At 49.2% G+C, this 19,529-nt stretch overlaps 1 protein-coding gene across 1 annotated transcript in view; it reads left to right on the top strand.

The window, feature by feature from the left end:
* Nucleotides 1-9,914: 9,914 nt before the first annotated feature.
* Nucleotides 9,915-19,529, top strand: part of LOC142718071 (repressor of RNA polymerase III transcription MAF1 homolog) — a gene marked incomplete at its 3' end in the record, with an annotated part of 61,669 nt that continues 52,054 nt past the window's right edge. Inside the window, exon 1 of the mRNA XM_075848744.1 lies at nt 9,915-10,021. The remainder of the gene's footprint in view (nt 10,022-19,529) is intronic.

Raw genomic sequence — 19,529 nt, 5'->3', positions numbered from 1 at the left:
AGGAAATCTATGGATGAGGTACTGGGGGGGAGGACATCTATGGATGAGGTACTGGGGGGAGGACATCTATGGATGAGGTACTGGGGGGGAGGACATCTATGGATGAGGTACTGGGGGGAGGACATCTATGGATGAGGTACTGGGGGGGAGGACATCTATGGATGAGGTACTGGGGGGGGACATCTATGGATGAGGTACTGGGGGGAGGACATCTATGGATGAGGTACTGGGGGGGAGGACATCTATGGATGAGGTACTGGGGGGAGGACATCTATGGATGAGGTACTGGGGGGGGGACATCTATGGATGAGGTACTGGGGGGGAGGACATCTATGGATGAGGTACTGGGGGGAGGACATCTATGGATGAGGTACTGGGGGGGAGGACATCTATGGATGAGGTACTGGGGGGGGGACATCTATGGATGAGGTACTGGGGGGAGGACATCTATGGATGAGGTACTGGGGGGGAGGACATCTATGGATGAGGTACTGGGGGGAGGACATCTATGGCCGAGGTACTGGGGGGACATCTATGGATGAGGTACTGGGGGGAGGACATCTATGGATGAGGTACTGGGGGGAAGACATCTATGGATGAGGTACTGGGGGGAGGACATCTATGGATGAGGTACTGGGGGGAGGACATCTATGGATGAGGTACTGGGGGGAGGACATCTATGGATGAGGTACTGGGGGGAGGACATCTATGGATGAGGTACTGGGGGGGAGGACATCTATGGATGAGGTACTGGGGGGAGGACATCTATGGATGAGGTACTGGGGGGACATCTATGGATGAGGTACTGGGGGGGGACGACATCTATGGATGAGGTACTGGGGGGGGGACATCTATGGATGAGGTACTGGGGGGAGGACATCTATGGATGAGGTACTGGGGGGAGGACATCTATGGATGAGGTACTGGGGGGAGGACATCTATGGATGAGGTACTGGGGGGAAGACATCTATGGATGAGGTACTGGGGGGGAGGACATCTATGGATGAGGTACTGGGGGGAGGACATCTATGGATGAGGTACTGGGGGGAGGACATCTATGTATGAGGTACTGGGGGGAGGACATCTATGTATGAGGTACTGGGGGGAGGACATCTATGGATGAGGTACTGGGGGGAGGACATCTATGGATGAGGTACTGGGGGGAGGACATCTATGGCTGAGGTACTGGGTGGACATCTATGGATGAGGTACTGGGGGGAGGACATCTATGGATGAGGTACTGGGGAGACATCTATGGCTCAGGTAGTGGGGGGGACAATCTATGGATGAGGTACTGGGGGGGAGGACATCTATGGATGAGGTACTGGGGGGAGGACATCTATGTATGAGGTACTGGGGGGGAGGACATCTATGGATGAGGTACTGGGGAGACATCTATGGCTCAGGTAGTGGGGGGGACAATCTATGGATGAGGTACTGGGGGGGAGGACATCTATGGATGAGGTACTGGGGGGAGGACATCTATGTATGAGGTACTGGGGGGGAGGACATCTATGGATGAGGTACTGGGGGGGAGGACATCTATGGATGAGGTACTGGGGGGGAGGACATCTATGGATGAGGTACTGGGGGGGAGGACATCTATGGATGAGGTACTGGGGGGAGGACATCTATGGATGAGGTACTGGGGGGAGGACATCTATGGATGAGGTACTGGGGGGAGGACATCTATGGATGAGGTACTGGGGGGACATCTATGGATGAGGTACTGGGGGGGGACGACATCTATGGATGAGGTACTGGGGGGGGGACATCTATGGATGAGGTACTGGGGGGAGGACATCTATGGATGAGGTACTGGGGGGAGGACATCTATGGATGAGGTACTGGGGGGAGGACATCTATGGATGAGGTACTGGGGGGAAGACATCTATGGATGAGGTACTGGGGGGGAGGACATCTATGGATGAGGTACTGGGGGGAGGACATCTATGGATGAGGTACTGGGGGGAGGACATCTATGTATGAGGTACTGGGGGGAGGACATCTATGGATGAGGTACTGGGGGGAGGACATCTATGGATGAGGTACTGGGGGGAGGACATCTATGGCTGAGGTACTGGGTGGACATCTATGGATGAGGTACTGGGGGGAGGACATCTATGGATGAGGTACTGGGGAGACATCTATGGCTCAGGTAGTGGGGGGGACAATCTATGGATGAGGTACTGGGGGGGACATCTATGGATGAGGTACTGGGGGGAGGACATCTATGTATGAGGTACTGGGGGGGAGGACATCTATGGATGAGGTACTGGGGGGGAGGACATCTATGGATGAGGTACTGGGGGGGAGGACATCTATGGATGAGGTACTGGGGGGGAGGACATCTATGGATGAGGTACTGGGGGGGAGGACATCTATGGATGAGGTACTGGGGGGAGGACATCTATGTATGAGGTACTGGGGGGAGGACATCTATGGATGAGGTACTGGGGGGGGTGGACATCTATGGATGAGGTACTGGGGGGAGGACATCTATGGATGAGGTACTGGGGGGAGGACATCTATGGATGAGGTACTGGGGGGAGGACATCTATGTATGAGGTACTGGGGGGGAGGACATCTATGGATGAGGTACTGGGGGGAGGACATCTATGGATGAGGTACTGGGGGGAGGACATCTATGGATGAGGTACTGGGGGGACATCTATGGATGAGGTACTGGGGAGACATCTATGGCTCAGGTAGTGGGGGGGACAATCTATGGATGAGGTACTGGGTGGACATCTATGGATGAGGTACTGGGGGGGGGACATCTATGGATGAGGTACTGGGGGGACATCTATGGATGAGGTACTGGGGGGAGGACATCTATGGCTGAGGTACTGGAGGGACATCTATGGCTGAGGTACTGGGGGGGGACATCTATGGCTGAGGTACTGGGGGGACATTTATGGCTGAGGTACTGGGGGGGACAATCTATGGATGAGGTACTGGGGGGACATCTATGGCTCAGGTAGTGTGGGGGACAATCTATGGCTGAGGTACTGGGGGAGGACATCTATGGATGAGGTACTGGGGGGGGGGACAATCTATGGATGAGGTACTGGGGGGACATCTATGGCTGAGGTACTGGGGGGAGGACATCTATGGATGAGGTACTGGGGGAGGACATCTATGGATGAGGTACTGGGGGGAGGACATCTATGGATGAGGTACTGGGGGAGGACATCTATGGATGAGGTACTGGGGGGAGGACATCTATGGATGAGGTACTGGGGGGGACATCTATGGATGAGGTACTGGGGGGAGGACATCTATGGATGAGGTACTGGGGGGGGGACATCTATGGATGAGGTACTGGGGGGACATCTATGGATGAGGTACTGGGGGGGGGACATCTATGGATGAGGTACTGGGGGGACATCTATGGATGAGGTACTGGGGGGAGGACATCTATGGCTCAGGTAGTGGGGGGGACAATCTATGGATGAGGTACTGGGGGGAGGACATCTATGGCTGAGGTACTGGGGGGAGGACATCTATGGATGAGGTACTGGGGGGGGACATCTATGGCTGAGGTACTGGGGGGACATCTATGGATGAGGTACTGGGGGGAGGACATCTATGGCTCAGGTAGTGGGGGGGACAATCTATGGCTCAGGTAGTGGGGGGGACAATCTATGGATGAGGTACTGGGGGGACATCTATGGATGAGGTACTGGGGGGGGGACATCTATGGATGAGGTACTGGGGGGAGGACATCTATGGATGAGGTACTGGGGGGGACATCTATGGATGAGGTACTGGGGGGACATCTATGGCTCAGGTAGTGGGGGGGACAATCTATGGATGAGGTACTGGGGGGACAATCTATGGATGAGGTACTGGGGGGACATCTATGGATGAGGTACTGGGGGGAGGACATCTATGGATGAGGTACTGGGGGGGACATCTATGGATGAGGTACTGGGGGGACATCTATGGCTCAGGTAGTGGGGGGGACAATCTATGGATGAGGTACTGGGGGGGGACATCTATGGATGAGGTACTGGGGGGAGGACATCTATGGCTGAGGTACTGGGGGGAGGACATCTATGGATGAGGTACTGGGGGGAGGACATGTATGGATGAGGTACTGGGGGGAGGACATCTATGGATGAGGTACTGGGGGGAGGTCATCTATGGATGAGGTACTGGGGGGACATCTATGGATGAGGTACTGGGGGGGGGACATCTATGGCTGAGGTACTGGGGGGAGGACATCTATGGATGAGGTACTGGGGGGGAGGACATGTATGGATGAGGTACTGGGGGGAGGACATCTATGGATGAGGTACTGGGGGGAGGTCATCTATGGATGAGGTACTGGGGGGACATCTATGGATGAGGTACTGGGGGGAGGACATCTATGGATGAGGTACTGGGGGGGACATCTATGGATGAGGTACTGGGGGGACATCTATGGCTCAGGTAGTGGGGGGGGACAATCTATGGATGAGGTACTGGGGGGGGACATCTATGGATGAGGTACTGGGGGGAGGACATCTATGGATGAGGTACGGGGGGGGGGGACATCTATGGCTGAGGTACTGGGGGGAGGACATCTATGGATGAGGTACTGGGGGGGAGGACATGTATGGATGAGGTACTGGGGGGAGGACATCTATGGATGAGGTACTGGGGGGGAGGACATCTATGGATGAGGTACTGGGGGGAGGACATCTATGGATGAGGTACTGGGGGGGACATCTATGGATGAGGTACTGGGGGGAGGACATCTATGGATGAGGTACTGGGGGGGACATCTATGGATGAGGTACTGGGGGGACATCTATGGCTCAGGTAGTGGGGGGGACAATCTATGGATGAGGTACTGGGGGGGGACATCTATGGATGAGGTACTGGGGGGAGGACATTTATGGATGAGGTACTGGGGGGAGGACATCTATGGATGAGGTACTGGGGGGAGGACATCTATGGATGAGGTACTGGGGGGGAGGACATCTATGGATGAGGTACTGGGGGGGGGACATCTATGGATGAGGTACTGGGGGGAGGACATCTATGGATGAGGTACTGGGGGGGACATCTATGGATGAGGTACTGGGGGGACATCTATGGCTCAGGTAGTGGGGGGGACAATCTATGGATGAGGTACTGGGGGGACAATCTATGGATGAGGTACTGGGGGGACATCTATGGATGAGGTACTGGGGGGAGGACATCTATGGATGAGGTACTGGGGGGACATCTATGGATGAGGTACTGGGGGGACATCTATGGCTCAGGTAGTGGGGGGGACAATCTATGGATGAGGTACTGGGGGGGGACATCTATGGATGAGGTACTGGGGGGAGGACATCTATGGATGAGGTACTGGGGGGGGGGGGACATCTATGGCTGAGGTACTGGGGGGAGGACATCTATGGATGGGGTACTGGGGGGGAGGACATGTATGGATGAGGTACTGGGGGGAGGACATCTATGGATGAGGTACTGGGGGGGGAGGACATCTATGGATGAGGTACTGGGGGGAGGACATCTATGGATGAGGTACTGGGGGGGACATCTATGGATGAGGTACTGGGGGGAGGACATCTATGGATGAGGTACTGGGGGGGACATCTATGGATGAGGTACTGGGGGGACATCTATGGCTCAGGTAGTGGGGGGGACAATCTATGGATGAGGTACTGGGGGGGGGACATCTATGGATGAGGTACTGGGGGGAGGACATCTATGGATGAGGTACTGGGGGGGAGGACATCTATGGATGAGGTACTGGGGGGAGGAAATCTATGGATGAGGTACTGGGGGGGAGGACATCTATGGATGAGGTACTGGGGGGAGGACATCTATGGATGAGGTACTGGGGGGGAGGACATCTATGGATGAGGTACTGGGGGGGAGGACATCTATGGATGAGGTACTGGGGGGAGGACATCTATGGATGAGGTACTGGGGGGGAGGACATCTATGGATGAGGTACTGGGGGGGGGACATCTATGGATGAGGTACTGGGGGGAGGACATCTATGGATGAGGTACTGGGGGGGAGGACATCTATGGATGAGGTACTGGGGGGAGGACATCTATGGATGAGGTACTGGGGGGGGGGACATCTATGGATGAGGTACTGGGGGGGAGGACATCTATGGATGAGGTACTGGGGGGAGGACATCTATGGATGAGGTACTGGGGGGGAGGACATCTATGGATGAGGTACTGGGGGGGGGACATCTATGGATGAGGTACTGGGGGGAGGACATCTATGGATGAGGTACTGGGGGGGAGGACATCTATGGATGAGGTACTGGGGGGAGGACATCTATGGCTGAGGTACTGGGGGGACATCTATGGATGAGCTACTGGGGGGAGGACATCTATGGATGAGGTACTGGGGGGAAGACATCTATGGATGAGGTACTGGGGGGAGGACATCTATGGATGAGGTACTGGGGGGAGGACATCTATGGATGAGGTACTGGGGGGAGGACATCTATGGATGAGGTACTGGGGGGAAGACATCTATGGATGAGGTACTGGGGGGGAGGACATCTATGGATGAGGTACTGGGGGGAGGACATCTATGGATGAGGTACTGGGGGGACATCTATGGATGAGGTACTGGGGGGGGACGACATCTATGGATGAGGTACTGGGGGGGGGGACATCTATGGATGAGGTACTGGGGGGAGGACATCTATGGATGAGGTACTGGGGGGAGGACATCTATGGATGAGGTACTGGGGGGAGGACATCTATGGATGAGGTACTGGGGGGAAGACATCTATGGATGAGGTACTGGGGGGAGGACATCTATGGATGAGGTACTGGGGGGAGGACATCTATGGATGAGGTACTGGGGGGAGGACATCTATGTATGAGGTACTGGGGGGAGGACATCTATGTATGAGGTACTGGGGGGAGGACATCTATGGATGAGGTACTGGGGGGAGGACATCTATGGATGAGGTACTGGGGGGAGGACATCTATGGCTGAGGTACTGGGTGGACATCTATGGATGAGGTACTGGGGGGAGGACATCTATGGATGAGATACTGGGGAGACATCTATGGCTCAGGTAGTGGGGGGGACAATCTATGGATGAGGTACTGGGGGGGAGGACATCTATGGATGAGGTACTGGGGGAAGGACATCTATGTATGAGGTACTGGGGGGGAGGACATCTATGGATGAGGTACTGGGGAGACATCTATGGCTCAGGTAGTGGGGGGGACAATCTATGGATGAGGTACTGGGGGGGAGGACATCTATGGATGAGGTACTGGGGGGAGGACATCTATGTATGAGGTACTGGGGGGGGAGGACATCTATGGATGAGGTACTGGGGGGGAGGACATCTATGGATGAGGTACTGGGGGGGAGGACATCTATGGATGAGGTACTGGGGGGGAGGACATCTATGGATGAGGTACTGGGGGGGAGGACATCTATGGATGAGGTACTGGGGGGGAGGACATCTATGGATGAGGTACTGGGGGGGGACATCTATGGATGAGGTACTGGGGGGAGGACATCTATGGATGAGGTACTGGGGGGGAGGACATCTATGGATGAGGTACTGGGGGGAGGACATCTATGGATGAGGTACTGGGGGGGAGGACATCTATGGATGAGGTACTGGGGGGAGGACATCTATGGATGAGGTACTGGGGGGAGGACATCTATGGATGAGGTACTGGGGGGACATCTATGGATGAGGTACTGGGGGGGGACGACATCTATGGATGAGGTACTGGGGGGGGGACATCTATGGATGAGGTACTGGGGGGAGGACATCTATGGATGAGGTACTGGGGGGAGGACATCTATGGATGAGGTACTGGGGGGAGGACATCTATGGATGAGGTACTGGGGGGAAGACATCTATGGATGAGGTACTGGGGGGAGGACATCTATGGATGAGGTACTGGGGGGAGGACATCTATGGATGAGGTACTGGGGGGAGGACATCTATGGCTGAGGTACTGGGGAGACATCTATGGCTCAGGTAGTGGGGGGGACAATCTATGGATGAGGTACTGGGGGGGACATCTATGGATGAGGTACTGGGGGGAGGACATCTATGTATGAGGTACTGGGGGGGAGGACATCTATGGATGAGGTACTGGGGGGGAGGACATCTATGGATGAGGTACTGGGGGGGAGGACATCTATGGCTGAGGTACTGGGGGGGGACATCTATGGATTAGGTACTGGGGGGGAGGACATCTATGGATGAGGTACTGGGGGGAGGACATCTATGTATGAGGTACTGGGGGGAGGACATCTATGGATGAGGTACTGGGGGGGGACGACATCTATGTATGAGGTACTGGGGGGGGTGGACATCTATGGATGAGGTACTGGGGGGAGGACATCTATGGATGAGGTACTGGGGGGAGGACATCTATGGATGAGGTACTGGGGGGAGGACATCTATGGATGAGGTACTGGGGGGAGGACATCTATGTATGAGGTACTGGGGGGGGGGGACATCTATGGATGAGGTACTGGGGGGGGTGGACATCTATGGATGAGGTACTGGGGGGAGGACATCTATGGATGAGGTACTGGGGGGAGGACATCTATGGATGAGGTACTGGGGGGAGGACATCTATGTATGAGGTACTGGGGGGGAGGACATCTATGGATGAGGTACTGGGGGGAGGACATCTATGGATGAGGTACTGGGGGGAAGACATCTATGGATGAGGTACTGGGGGGAGGACATCTATGGATGAGGTACTGGGGGGAAGACATCTATGGATGAGGTACTGGGGGGAGGACATCTATGGATGAGGTACTGGGGGGAAGACATCTATGGATGAGGTACTGGGGGGACATCTATGGATGAGGTACTGGGGGGAGGACATCTATGGATGAGGTACTGGGGGGAGGACATCTATGGATGAGGTACTGGGGGGAGGACATCTATGGATGAGGTACTGGGGGGACATCTATGGATGAGGTACTGGGGGGACATCTATGGATGAGGTACTGGGGAGACATCTATGGATGAGGTACTGGGGGGAGGACATCTATGGATGAGGTACTGGGGGGAGGACATCTATGGATGAGGTACTGGGTGGACATCTATGGATGAGGTACTGGGGGGAGGACATCTATGGATGAGGTACTGGGAGGACATCTATGGATGAGGTACTGGGGGGGAGGACATCTATGGATGAGGTACTGGGGGGAGGACATCTATGGATGAGGTACTGGGGGGGAGGACATCTATGGATGAGGTACTGGGGGGAGGACATCTATGGATGAGGTACTGGGGGGACATCTATGGATGAGGTACTGGGGGGAGGACATCTATGGATGAGGTACTGGGAGGACATCTATGGATGAGGTACTGGGGGGAGGACATCTATGGATGAGGTACTGGGGAGACATCTATGGCTCAGGTAGTGGGGGGGACAATCTATGGATGAGGTACTGGGGGGAGGACATCTATGGATGAGGTACTGGGAGGACATCTATGGATGAGGTACTGGGGGGAGGACATCTATGGATGAGGTACTGGGGAGACATCTATGGCTCAGGTAGTGGGGGAGGACATCTATGGATGAGGTACTGGGGGGAGGACATCTATGGATGAGGTACTGGGTGGACATCTATGGATGAGGTACTGGGGGGAGGACATCTATGGATGAGGTACTGGGGAGACATCTATGGCTCAGGTAGTGGGGGGGACAATCTATGGATGAGGTACTGGGGGGACATCCGTGGCTATAAATCAGCTGTTCCCGGCTGCTGAGCCGCTGTCATATGACGCGCGCGGGAATTATCCACCCATGTGGACGGGAGACAGAGGAGGGCGGGGACAGCGATTCTGCCTCTATCTGTAGCTCCGCCCACTTTCCCGCTCTCAGGCCACGGACCCGTTTGCGGCCAATCAACGCGCTCTTGGTGATTCGCTTTCTCGTGACGTCATGACGTTCAGCGCGTTCTTTGACAGGAGCCTGGTCTGTTTATAACGGGAGTGACGGAAGTGACGTCATTATTGAGTTGTTATCGCGGAAATAAGAGAAGGACGAAGGTAAAATGTCGTTACTGTGATTATGTCTTATAGAATAGTTTATTGTTATACTGGCGGTCTCTCAGCCGAGGCACGGGGAGGTGTGTCTGGAGGAGGGGATGTGTATAGGTATGGAGGAGGGGGCTGTATATAGGTATGGAGGAGGGGGCTGTATATAGGTATGGAGGAGGGGGCTGTATATAGGTATGGAGGAGGGGGCTGTATATAGGTATGGAAGAGGGGGCTGTATATAGGTATGGAGGAGGGGGCTGTATATAGGTATGGAGGAGGGGGCTGTATATAGGTATGGAGGAGGGGGCTGTATATAGGTATGGAGGAGGGGGCTGTATATAGGTATGGAGGAGGGGGCTGTATATAGGTATGGAAGAGGGGGCTGTATATAGGTATGGAGGAGGGGGCTGTATATAGGTATGGAGGAGGGGGCTGTATATAGGTATGGAGGAGGGGGCTGTATATAGGTATGGAGGAGGGGGCTGTATATAGGTATGGAGGAGGGGGCTGTATATAGGTATGGAGGAGGGGGCTGTATATAGGTATGGAGGAGGGGGCTGTATATAGGTATGGAGGAGGGGGCTGTATATAGGTATGGAGGAGGGGGCTGTATATAGGTATGGAGGAGGGGGCTGTATATAGGTATGGAGGAGGGGGCTGTATATAGGTATGGAGGAGGGGGCTGTATATAGGTATGGAGGAGGGGGCTGTATATAGGTATGGTGGAGGGGGCTGTATATAGGTATGGAGGAGGGGGCTGTATATAGGTATGGAGGAGGGGGCTGTATATAGGTATGGAGGAGGGGGCTGTATATAGGTATGGAGGAGGGGGCTGTATATAGGTATGGAGGAGGGGGCTGTATATAGGTATGGTGGAGGGGGCTGTATATAGGTATGGAGGAGGGGGCTGTATATAGGTGTGATCGCAATTTGAGTCACGTTACGCCTTGATCTCCATGCAGGTTCAAATCAGGTGGGGGGGACGAGCTCGGAGAAGCAACAGATACACTGAGACGTTTCTCAAGGTAAAATACTTCTGACTTTATTTGCAGAGACACAGAGTTTATATAGTAAAAATATCACATAACTACGTGCAGACACACATTAATCATTTACATTCTTGTGGTTTCTTCCCTTGTGATTTATGTCTCTATGTACATAGTTCTTATCTCTTACATCTAGTTGTTAATCTGGTGTCTGGTCCTTATCTATCTTGGCTGTATGCACAGAACTCAAACATCATATAAACAGACTCCTTTGTGTCTGGTAAGTCCTTGTACGGGCCCCAATTTCTACTATCTACAGAATGTCTGCAAATCTATTCCATTACCTTTCAATAATACCCAACATATATTCTAATACATGTTCTTCTCTTCAGCATTGCACTCATTGAGGTCCCAGATACATTATACATATATTTATTCCATAACAATCCCTCCTTTTGTGATTTTACCAACACCTAAATTCCAATGCTACTTCTATCTCCTGATAGCAAGGCTTCGATCCATTTCTTCACTTGATTCACACAGGTATGTAGGTGGGGTAATCTCACAACACTCTTTCATCATAATGTATAGGCCTCTGACTGAATGCTTCCCTTATTTTGCAAAATGCATAACAATTGAAACATGTAAGCAATATAAACAATATTATGAAACATATCAAGGGTTGGAATAACACATGCAGTATCTTAGTGGCAGTGGGGGAAAATCCTGTAAATATGTCATACCAGTGATGGGCACTGGCATCTTTTATTGCTGACGATAAATTTATTACTTCCCTAGCTGCTATTGTAGCCAATACTTTCACTTTACTTAGAGTTACATTATGGGCTGCTATCAATTTCTTTACGTCTTTAGACTTTTGTAACACTTGTTTTAACTCTTCCAGTGGCAAACTAAAATTTCCATAGGGCAAAGGTTCAGGTACCCATACAGTGGACATTATTTCTTCTAAAGTAGGCAGGAACACTATAGTTTGGTTCCCCCAAGTCAAATGCGTCACATTGTATAGACATCCTGAAAATGGTCCTATGAGATTAAACTGGCTAAGGGTCTGCTTGTTGTTAGTTATTAAGCATACATGCTGTGGACCTACTTCAATATAAACCTGTAGGTTAGCTTGTGGGATTATAGTGAGTGCGCATACATTATCCTGCTGCTGCATTAGACAGGGTTCATATATCCCTGACTGTTCATTACATACATATCCTTGCTCTGTTAACTGGCACAAATCTATATTCCTTGTCTTATTTTGAGAATCTATGTGTGTTCCTTTTATTTCCGGCATCCAATATTGTCCTAATAATGTCACCGGATCAATCATTACCATTGGCATAACAATAAATTTGCATAATAGAGTAGGATTTTTCACATTGAATGCTATTAGTCTTCCTGCACACCATTTAGGTGTACACTCAGTATACTCAGGCTGTAACAATAACCACGTATCATTTCTCTCTCCTATGGGCAGAATGTCTGTCCATTGCCTAACATGACTACTAAACAATTTATTCTTAAAATTATTCATCTGTTCTTGTTGCCACATCGTTTTAAGCGTACATACTGTCCAATTTACAAAAGTTGATACATTCTGTAATGTTCTATATTCGGTTAGCATACTTTCATTAAAAACATTTAGGAACAGTTCATCTATAGTTAACCCTTTCTGTTGTATGGCAAAGGTAGTAGGTAACCATGAGGCACCTATCCTTAATGCAGTAGATGTGTCGTCTCCCACTGAGTTTAATTTGTTCATAACTGTTTCTAACTGTATACCATTCAATACTCCTAATCCCGTTCCTACCCCTCCTAATAGCGGGTCATACCATTCTCTTTTTTGTCTATGACAGCTGGGGGATTCAGGGAAGGAAATATTGAAGTGTACATTCTTTCTCTGCTGTTGGGTTACAGCGCTCTTACAAGTGTGTGGGATTCTTTCCAGACTTTGTACTGTTATATGTGGCTTAAAACTATCTCTTAAAATTGTTATCAAGAATACAAAATATCTTCTATTTCTTATTTGGCTATTATTCATACATAATATCATCCCATCAGTCTCTTTTATTACAATCATAGAGTTGAGCCTCTCCTTGTTGCATCTTTCATAAGTCTTATTTATCATTTCGTTTCTATTTTTACTGGTTGTATATTTCTATAGATACTGTACATCTGGTTCATAACAACAAAACAACAGCCGTCTCTTCTTGTATGCTAATGTTGGCTGTTTTGTCTATGTGAAGGTACACAGTCCCTCCATGTGGTCCTTTTTTCCAAGTCCCTTCGGTTGTAGTCACATTTGTAGTATAACACGGGGCATTGGCCTTACAGGTGTAGTTACCCTGCTTTCTATCCACTGTGGCATTCGCCCACCCTGTCCTGAACTGTTCCAGTGATTCTGTACTGATTACGTGTACAGGAGTAGCAGTTCTGCCTTTTTGTATAAGAGCACACGCAACAACCGCCGCAACAACCGCAAAGATCTTCATTCTTCTGGCTGAAGAACCTTTTTACAATGACTGGCGTGAATCCAGCTTGCCTTTCCTTCGAGCTTCACTGAGGTGTTTGTAACGAGTAGGACTTGAAAAGGACCATCAAATCTTGGGTCTAGACTTTTCCTCACGTGTCTTTTGACAACGACCCAATCTCCTGGTTCTAGCTTATACGTCAACTGAATCAGGACCTGGAATGGAAGCAAAGACTTGTGCATACACCTTGGTCAATTGTTTGTTCAGCGTTTATACATAATCTGTTAGTCTACCATACTGCATTTGGAGCACCTGTGGAAAATAACATCCTAATCTGGGAGCCGACCCAAATAAGATCTCATATGGGCTGAGACCTGTTCTTTTTGTGGGCGTGTATCTTACTGAGAACAAGGCTAATGGTAGACACTCGGTCCATGGTTTCCCGGTTTCTACCATTGCTTTTTGGATTTTCAATTTGAGAGTCCCATTTAGTCTCTCAACCTTCCCACTGCTTTGTGGATGGTATGGTGTATGTAGGGCTTGACTTATGGCTAGAGCTGACAACACATGGTTCATGATTTCACCCGTAAAATGAGTTCCTCTGTCGCTCTTGATCACCTCTGGAACTCCATATCTGCACACCACCTCGTTGATCAGTTTCTTTGCTGTGGCTACGGCTGTAGCTTTGGTGACTGGAAAAGCCTCTGGCCATCCTGAAAAGAGATCAATACAAACAAGCACATACTCATAGGTACCAACTTTGGGTAATTGAATATAGTCTATCTGCAGTCTCTGGAACGGATATATAGGTCTGGGTGTGTGCTTCTGTGATGCTTGCTTTGCCGCTTCGTCTGCCAGGGCATTTCCCCTTTTGTCTCTGGTGAACTCACCTTAGTGTGAGCTTTAATTTTTACTACTGCTACTTCTGTGGGTAACATCAGGGTCTCCATCAAGTATTTTACAAAGTCTGCATTCTTTACAGGTGTACCTGCAGAGGTCAAAAACTATCTAGCCTTCCATATGGGGCCATAATCGTGTGCAATCCCAAAAGCATATCGAGAGTCAGTGTATATATTTGCTGGCTTTCCTTCTGCATGTTGGCATGCTGCTGCCAGGGCCTTAAGCTCCGCTTCTTGTGCTGAGCGGGACGCTGGTAAGGAGGCTGCTTCTAGGACTACATCTTCGGTGGTTACTGCATATCCTGTAAGAAAAGATCCTTCTACACAATACCTTGAACCATCCACAAAGAGTATTAGGTCTGGGTTTTGGAGTGGGGTATCTTTTACATGTGCGAACCCCCGCTGTTTCCTGGGCCATAAGGGCCATACAATCATGTTCATCAGTTTCAGGCAAAAATTGTGACCATACTTTACCTACGTCTTCTCCCCCTTGCTCCAAAGGCAGTAAGGTAGCTGCGTTCAATGTAGTACAGCGGTGTAAAGTAACCTGCTCAGGGAGAAGAAGAGCACAGGTTAATCTCAAATGTCTTGCAGTTGACAAATGCTTCGGCTGTATTTGAGTAAGAATAGCAGTAATATCATGTGGTGCAAAACTTGGACTAGAAATGCCAGGACCAAATCTGAGGCCTTGTTTAACATTGAATTTACAGCAATGATAGCTCTCACACATGATGGGGAACCTCGGGCCACAGGGTCTAGTCTAGCTGAATAACATGCTATCGGGCTCTGCTGTGGTCCATGACTTTGTGTGAGAACCGCAGTGGCATGTCCATTTTGTTCAGTACAGTACAAAGTATATGCTTGCGTAGAGGTACTCCATGGATTGGTGTCACAAGCCGCTACCAAACACAACTCCTCCTCATTCAGCTGATAATCCACAATACTTTGAGAATCTCACTTTTATCAGGTTCTACAAATACTTGATTAATACAAAAACAAATAAAAATAAAACATTCCCAAAAACTTTACATCAAATTAACAATGTCCAGACAAGTTTTGTTTTGCCTTCTCCCTCATCTAAATCCATAAAAACTCGTGTGAGTGATGTCACATCGCCTCCTGTGTAACTTTGCTGGAGGGGGATGGTCTCTTACACATAAACCACAATTGTACCTGATCAGTTCCTTCACCCTTCCCCCCTTTGTGGACTCTGCGAGAGTGATGTAGCAGAGTCCAAAACTACATCTCAACATAACACTAATTTAACCCCCTGTAATGTACAACAGCCTGAAACAAAAATGCCTTTTTCCTGACAAACATTTGATCTTTACAATGACATAACTCATGTGTGAAATCAAAAACAAAACAATTGTAGTTAGTTATTCAATAAAACAGAAAATATTATCTCTGATCACATTAATTACTGCAAACCAATAAACAGTATAACGGTGGGGGCACATACATTTTCAAAACCCCCGTGTCTCACAGTATCTGTAGTTTAATACATCTGAATTATCAAAACACATGAAATCTGATCACATCATAACACATAAATATCGTAACTTATAACCAACAGCGCTTGCGCAAAAGAGAAGAAATGTATTTCGGTTTGTAGACATTACTGATATATATATATCTCAGCAGTGCATATTGAGATCCCTTTGTCTCATCAGCCCTGCAGACTGCACCCAGTCAGCCCCCCTCCTCCTCCTCCCAAACACAGCACACTTTATGGGGGAGGGAGGGGGGTCACAAACTCATTTCTCACAACTTCTCACAATCTTAACACTTTCAATGCCGGCAAAACAACATACGTATCTGCAATCATTCATCACACCATTGTATAGGAATTATCTACGTTAATGTTTAACCGTACAATCTGTCGGCCACCATCTCTATATTATGATGACGTGTTGTTTCATCAGTGAACTAGACTGGAACTTCTGTAAATAGAAAAAACACTACAAATGACAAAATTAACAAGGTGATTATTTCATACTGATTTGGATGGGCCGGGCGTGGCCACATCAGGGGCAGGGGGGGGGCAGCCTCTCCCCTTGGAAACAGTGCGCAGGGGGTTTCCCACCAACAATGAGGACACACTCAACATGAGGTACGGACGCCATTACCGGGCGTCGGCTGGATCAGCATTTAATATTGTGTCCATTCATTTCAAGAACAAGATTACATTTCTTATCTCACTAGCAGCAGTTCTCCACCTCCCCCTTCTCTTATCACACAAGTTGATTCTAAATTATACCATATGGGAATTTACTATAAGGTCATTTGCAACTTTAAAACAACTACTACTTCTATACCTCCCTTTGCTTTAAACTTTACTTTATAATATATGAATTTCCTCTGACAACCTCCTGCACTTTTACTTCAGTGTATTAACATTACATACATTTGTAGGCTCTTTGTTGCTTTCTAAAAGATGCTACAATCCATCTACTCCAATCTGCTTTGTCATTTGACTCTGTGTGGTTCTGGATTTACAATCCCCTAATAAATTTACACCATTTTAACAGGTGCTTGCTAATTCACTATCCAACTGAGCCAAATTACAACCAACTAAACAATAATCCCACAAAGGATCTGCTCATTATATCATCTATATTTTTCCCGATCTAATCTTCCCGCTTTTCCCATTCCACATGCCTTCATTAACTGATTCGTTCCTTGCGTTGCCTTTTTACCTCCTCTTTCTGCTACTACCTGTTTGGCTGTCAGTCCTTGTGGGTGCTCATCTCGTAATAGGAACACCAAGTTCCCCATAGTTATAAGTGGTCGCCTATGGGCAGACCCTAAGTTACGTAGGGGGTAATTTTCCTGATAGGTGAATTTCTTCTCACCTATTTTAGACAGTTACTTATCCCTTCGAAACTTCTTAATAGGAACACCAAGTTCCTCATCTTGTGACTGTAAGTGGTGGCCTTTTTTGGCACACCCTAAGTAATTCAAGGGGTAAGTTTCCTGATAGGCAAATTTCTTTCTTGCCTATTTTCGACAGTTACTTATCCACTTGATACTTCTTATTTTGTTACAGATTTTAGCTACTGACAGATGAATTTCTTTCTCATCTATTTTAGACAGTTCTAGTTTCCGTACTTACTCTACTCTGGCCAGAGGATCTTTCCCTTTCACAGTCCTTTTATAACTTTCCTCGTCTGAGACACCACTCAAGGAGATATCCTCCACACCATAAGAATATTCCTAATCCAAATAACAAGGCAAACGTAAAATCAAGCTGTTCTTTTGACATGCCGGATTATCAGATTGCACAAAATTCTGGAATTTTGAGCTGAAAATCAGTGCATGATAATCTCTGCAAGTACCTCAATGCTGTACACACATTTTCGGCATTTTTCCGGATTATCAGATTGCACAAAATTTTCGATTTCCGGGCTTAAATTTAGCCTATCATAATCCCCGTAGTCACCTGAAGCATGTACACATGTTTCTGGTAATTTGCCGGATTATCGGAAGTTTTTTCCAAAAACAATTTCCTTATTCTAAAATGCATTTGTGACACAAAACTGGGTTTCTACAACATTCATACAAATACTGTCATGGAGATCAGGCACTTTATCCTGAGGGTAGGATTACATATAGACTTGACCAGATTTTTACACTAAAAATACCCTCATGTGGCCCCTCTATCCCTCAGGAGTACTACCGGGAAGGTGACCTACCAGACAGGAAGGTGCAGAGCAGAGTTTGTAAGAATTAAGTCTTCTTACCTTGCTGCAGCATTGGTCTGCACGTTCCTTCGTCCGGGTGGTCGCCATTCAAGTCCCGGGAGATCCCCTAGGTGGGGTGCCGTCCTTCTGGTCAAGTCCCTGTTCGGGCGCCATTTTCTGTGATCGCAATTTGAGTCACGTTACGCCTTGATCTCCATGCAGGTTCAAATCAGGTGGGGGGGACGAGCTCGGAGAAGCAACAGATACACTGAGACGTTTCTCAAGGTAAAATACTTCTGACTTTATTTGCAGAGACACAGAGTTTATATAGTAAAAATATCACATGAATACGTGCAGACACACATTAATCATTTACATTCTTGTGGTTTCTTCCCTCGTGATTTATGTCTCTATGTACATAGTTCTTATCTCTTACATCTAGTTGTTAATCTGGTGTCTGGTCCTTATCTATCTTGGCTGTATGCACAGAACTCAAACATCATATAAACAGACTCCTTTGTGTCTGGTAAGTCCTTGTAGGGCCCCAATTTCTACTATCTACAGAATGTCTGCAAATCTATTCCATTACCTTTCAATAATACCCAACATATATTCTAATACATGTTCTTCTCTTCAGCATTGCACTCATTGAGGTCCCAGATACATTATACATATATTTATTCCATAACATAGGTATGGAGGAGGGGGCTGTATATAGGTATGGAGGAGGGGGCTGTATATAGGTATGGAGGAGGGGGCTGTATATAGGTATGGAGGAGGGGGCTGTATATAGGTATGGAGGAGGGGGCTGTATATAGGTATGGAGGAGGGGGCTGTATATAGGTATGGAGGAGGGGGCTGTATATAGGTATGGAGGAGGGGGCTGTATATAGGTATGGAGGAGGGGGCTGTATATAGGTATGGAGGAGGGGGCTGTATGGAGGAGGGGGCTGTATATAGGTATGGTGGAGGGGGCTGTATATAGGTATGGAGGAGGGGGCTGTATATAGGTATGGAGGAGGGGGCTGTATATAGGTATGGAGGAGGGGGCTGTATATAGGTATGGAGGAGGGGCTGTATATAGGTATGGAGGAGGGGGCTGTATATAGGTATGGAGGAGGGGGCTGTATATAGGTATGGAGGAGGGGGCTGTATGGAGGAGGGGGCTGTATGGAGGAGGGGGCTGTATGGAGGAGGGGGCTGTATGGAGGAGGGGGCTGTATATAGGTATGGAGGAGGGGGCCGTATGGAGGAGGGGGCCGTATATAGGTATGGAGGAGGGGTGGTGTTGGCTCTTCTGGCTGGAGACGTATGGAGGAGGGGAGGTGTTGGCTCTTCTGGCTGGAGACGTATGGAGGATGGGAGGGGGGGGTGGTCTTGGCTCTTCTGGCTGGAGACGTATGGAGGATGGGAGGGGGGGGGGGTGGTGGCTCTTCTGGCTGGAGACGTATGGAGGATGGGAGGGGGTG

Source organism: Rhinoderma darwinii, unplaced genomic scaffold, assembly GCF_050947455.1.
Source record: "Rhinoderma darwinii isolate aRhiDar2 unplaced genomic scaffold, aRhiDar2.hap1 Scaffold_4596, whole genome shotgun sequence".
Taxonomy (NCBI): Eukaryota; Metazoa; Chordata; class Amphibia; order Anura; family Rhinodermatidae; genus Rhinoderma; species Rhinoderma darwinii.
This window is presented reverse-complemented; position numbering and strand designations above follow the sequence as displayed.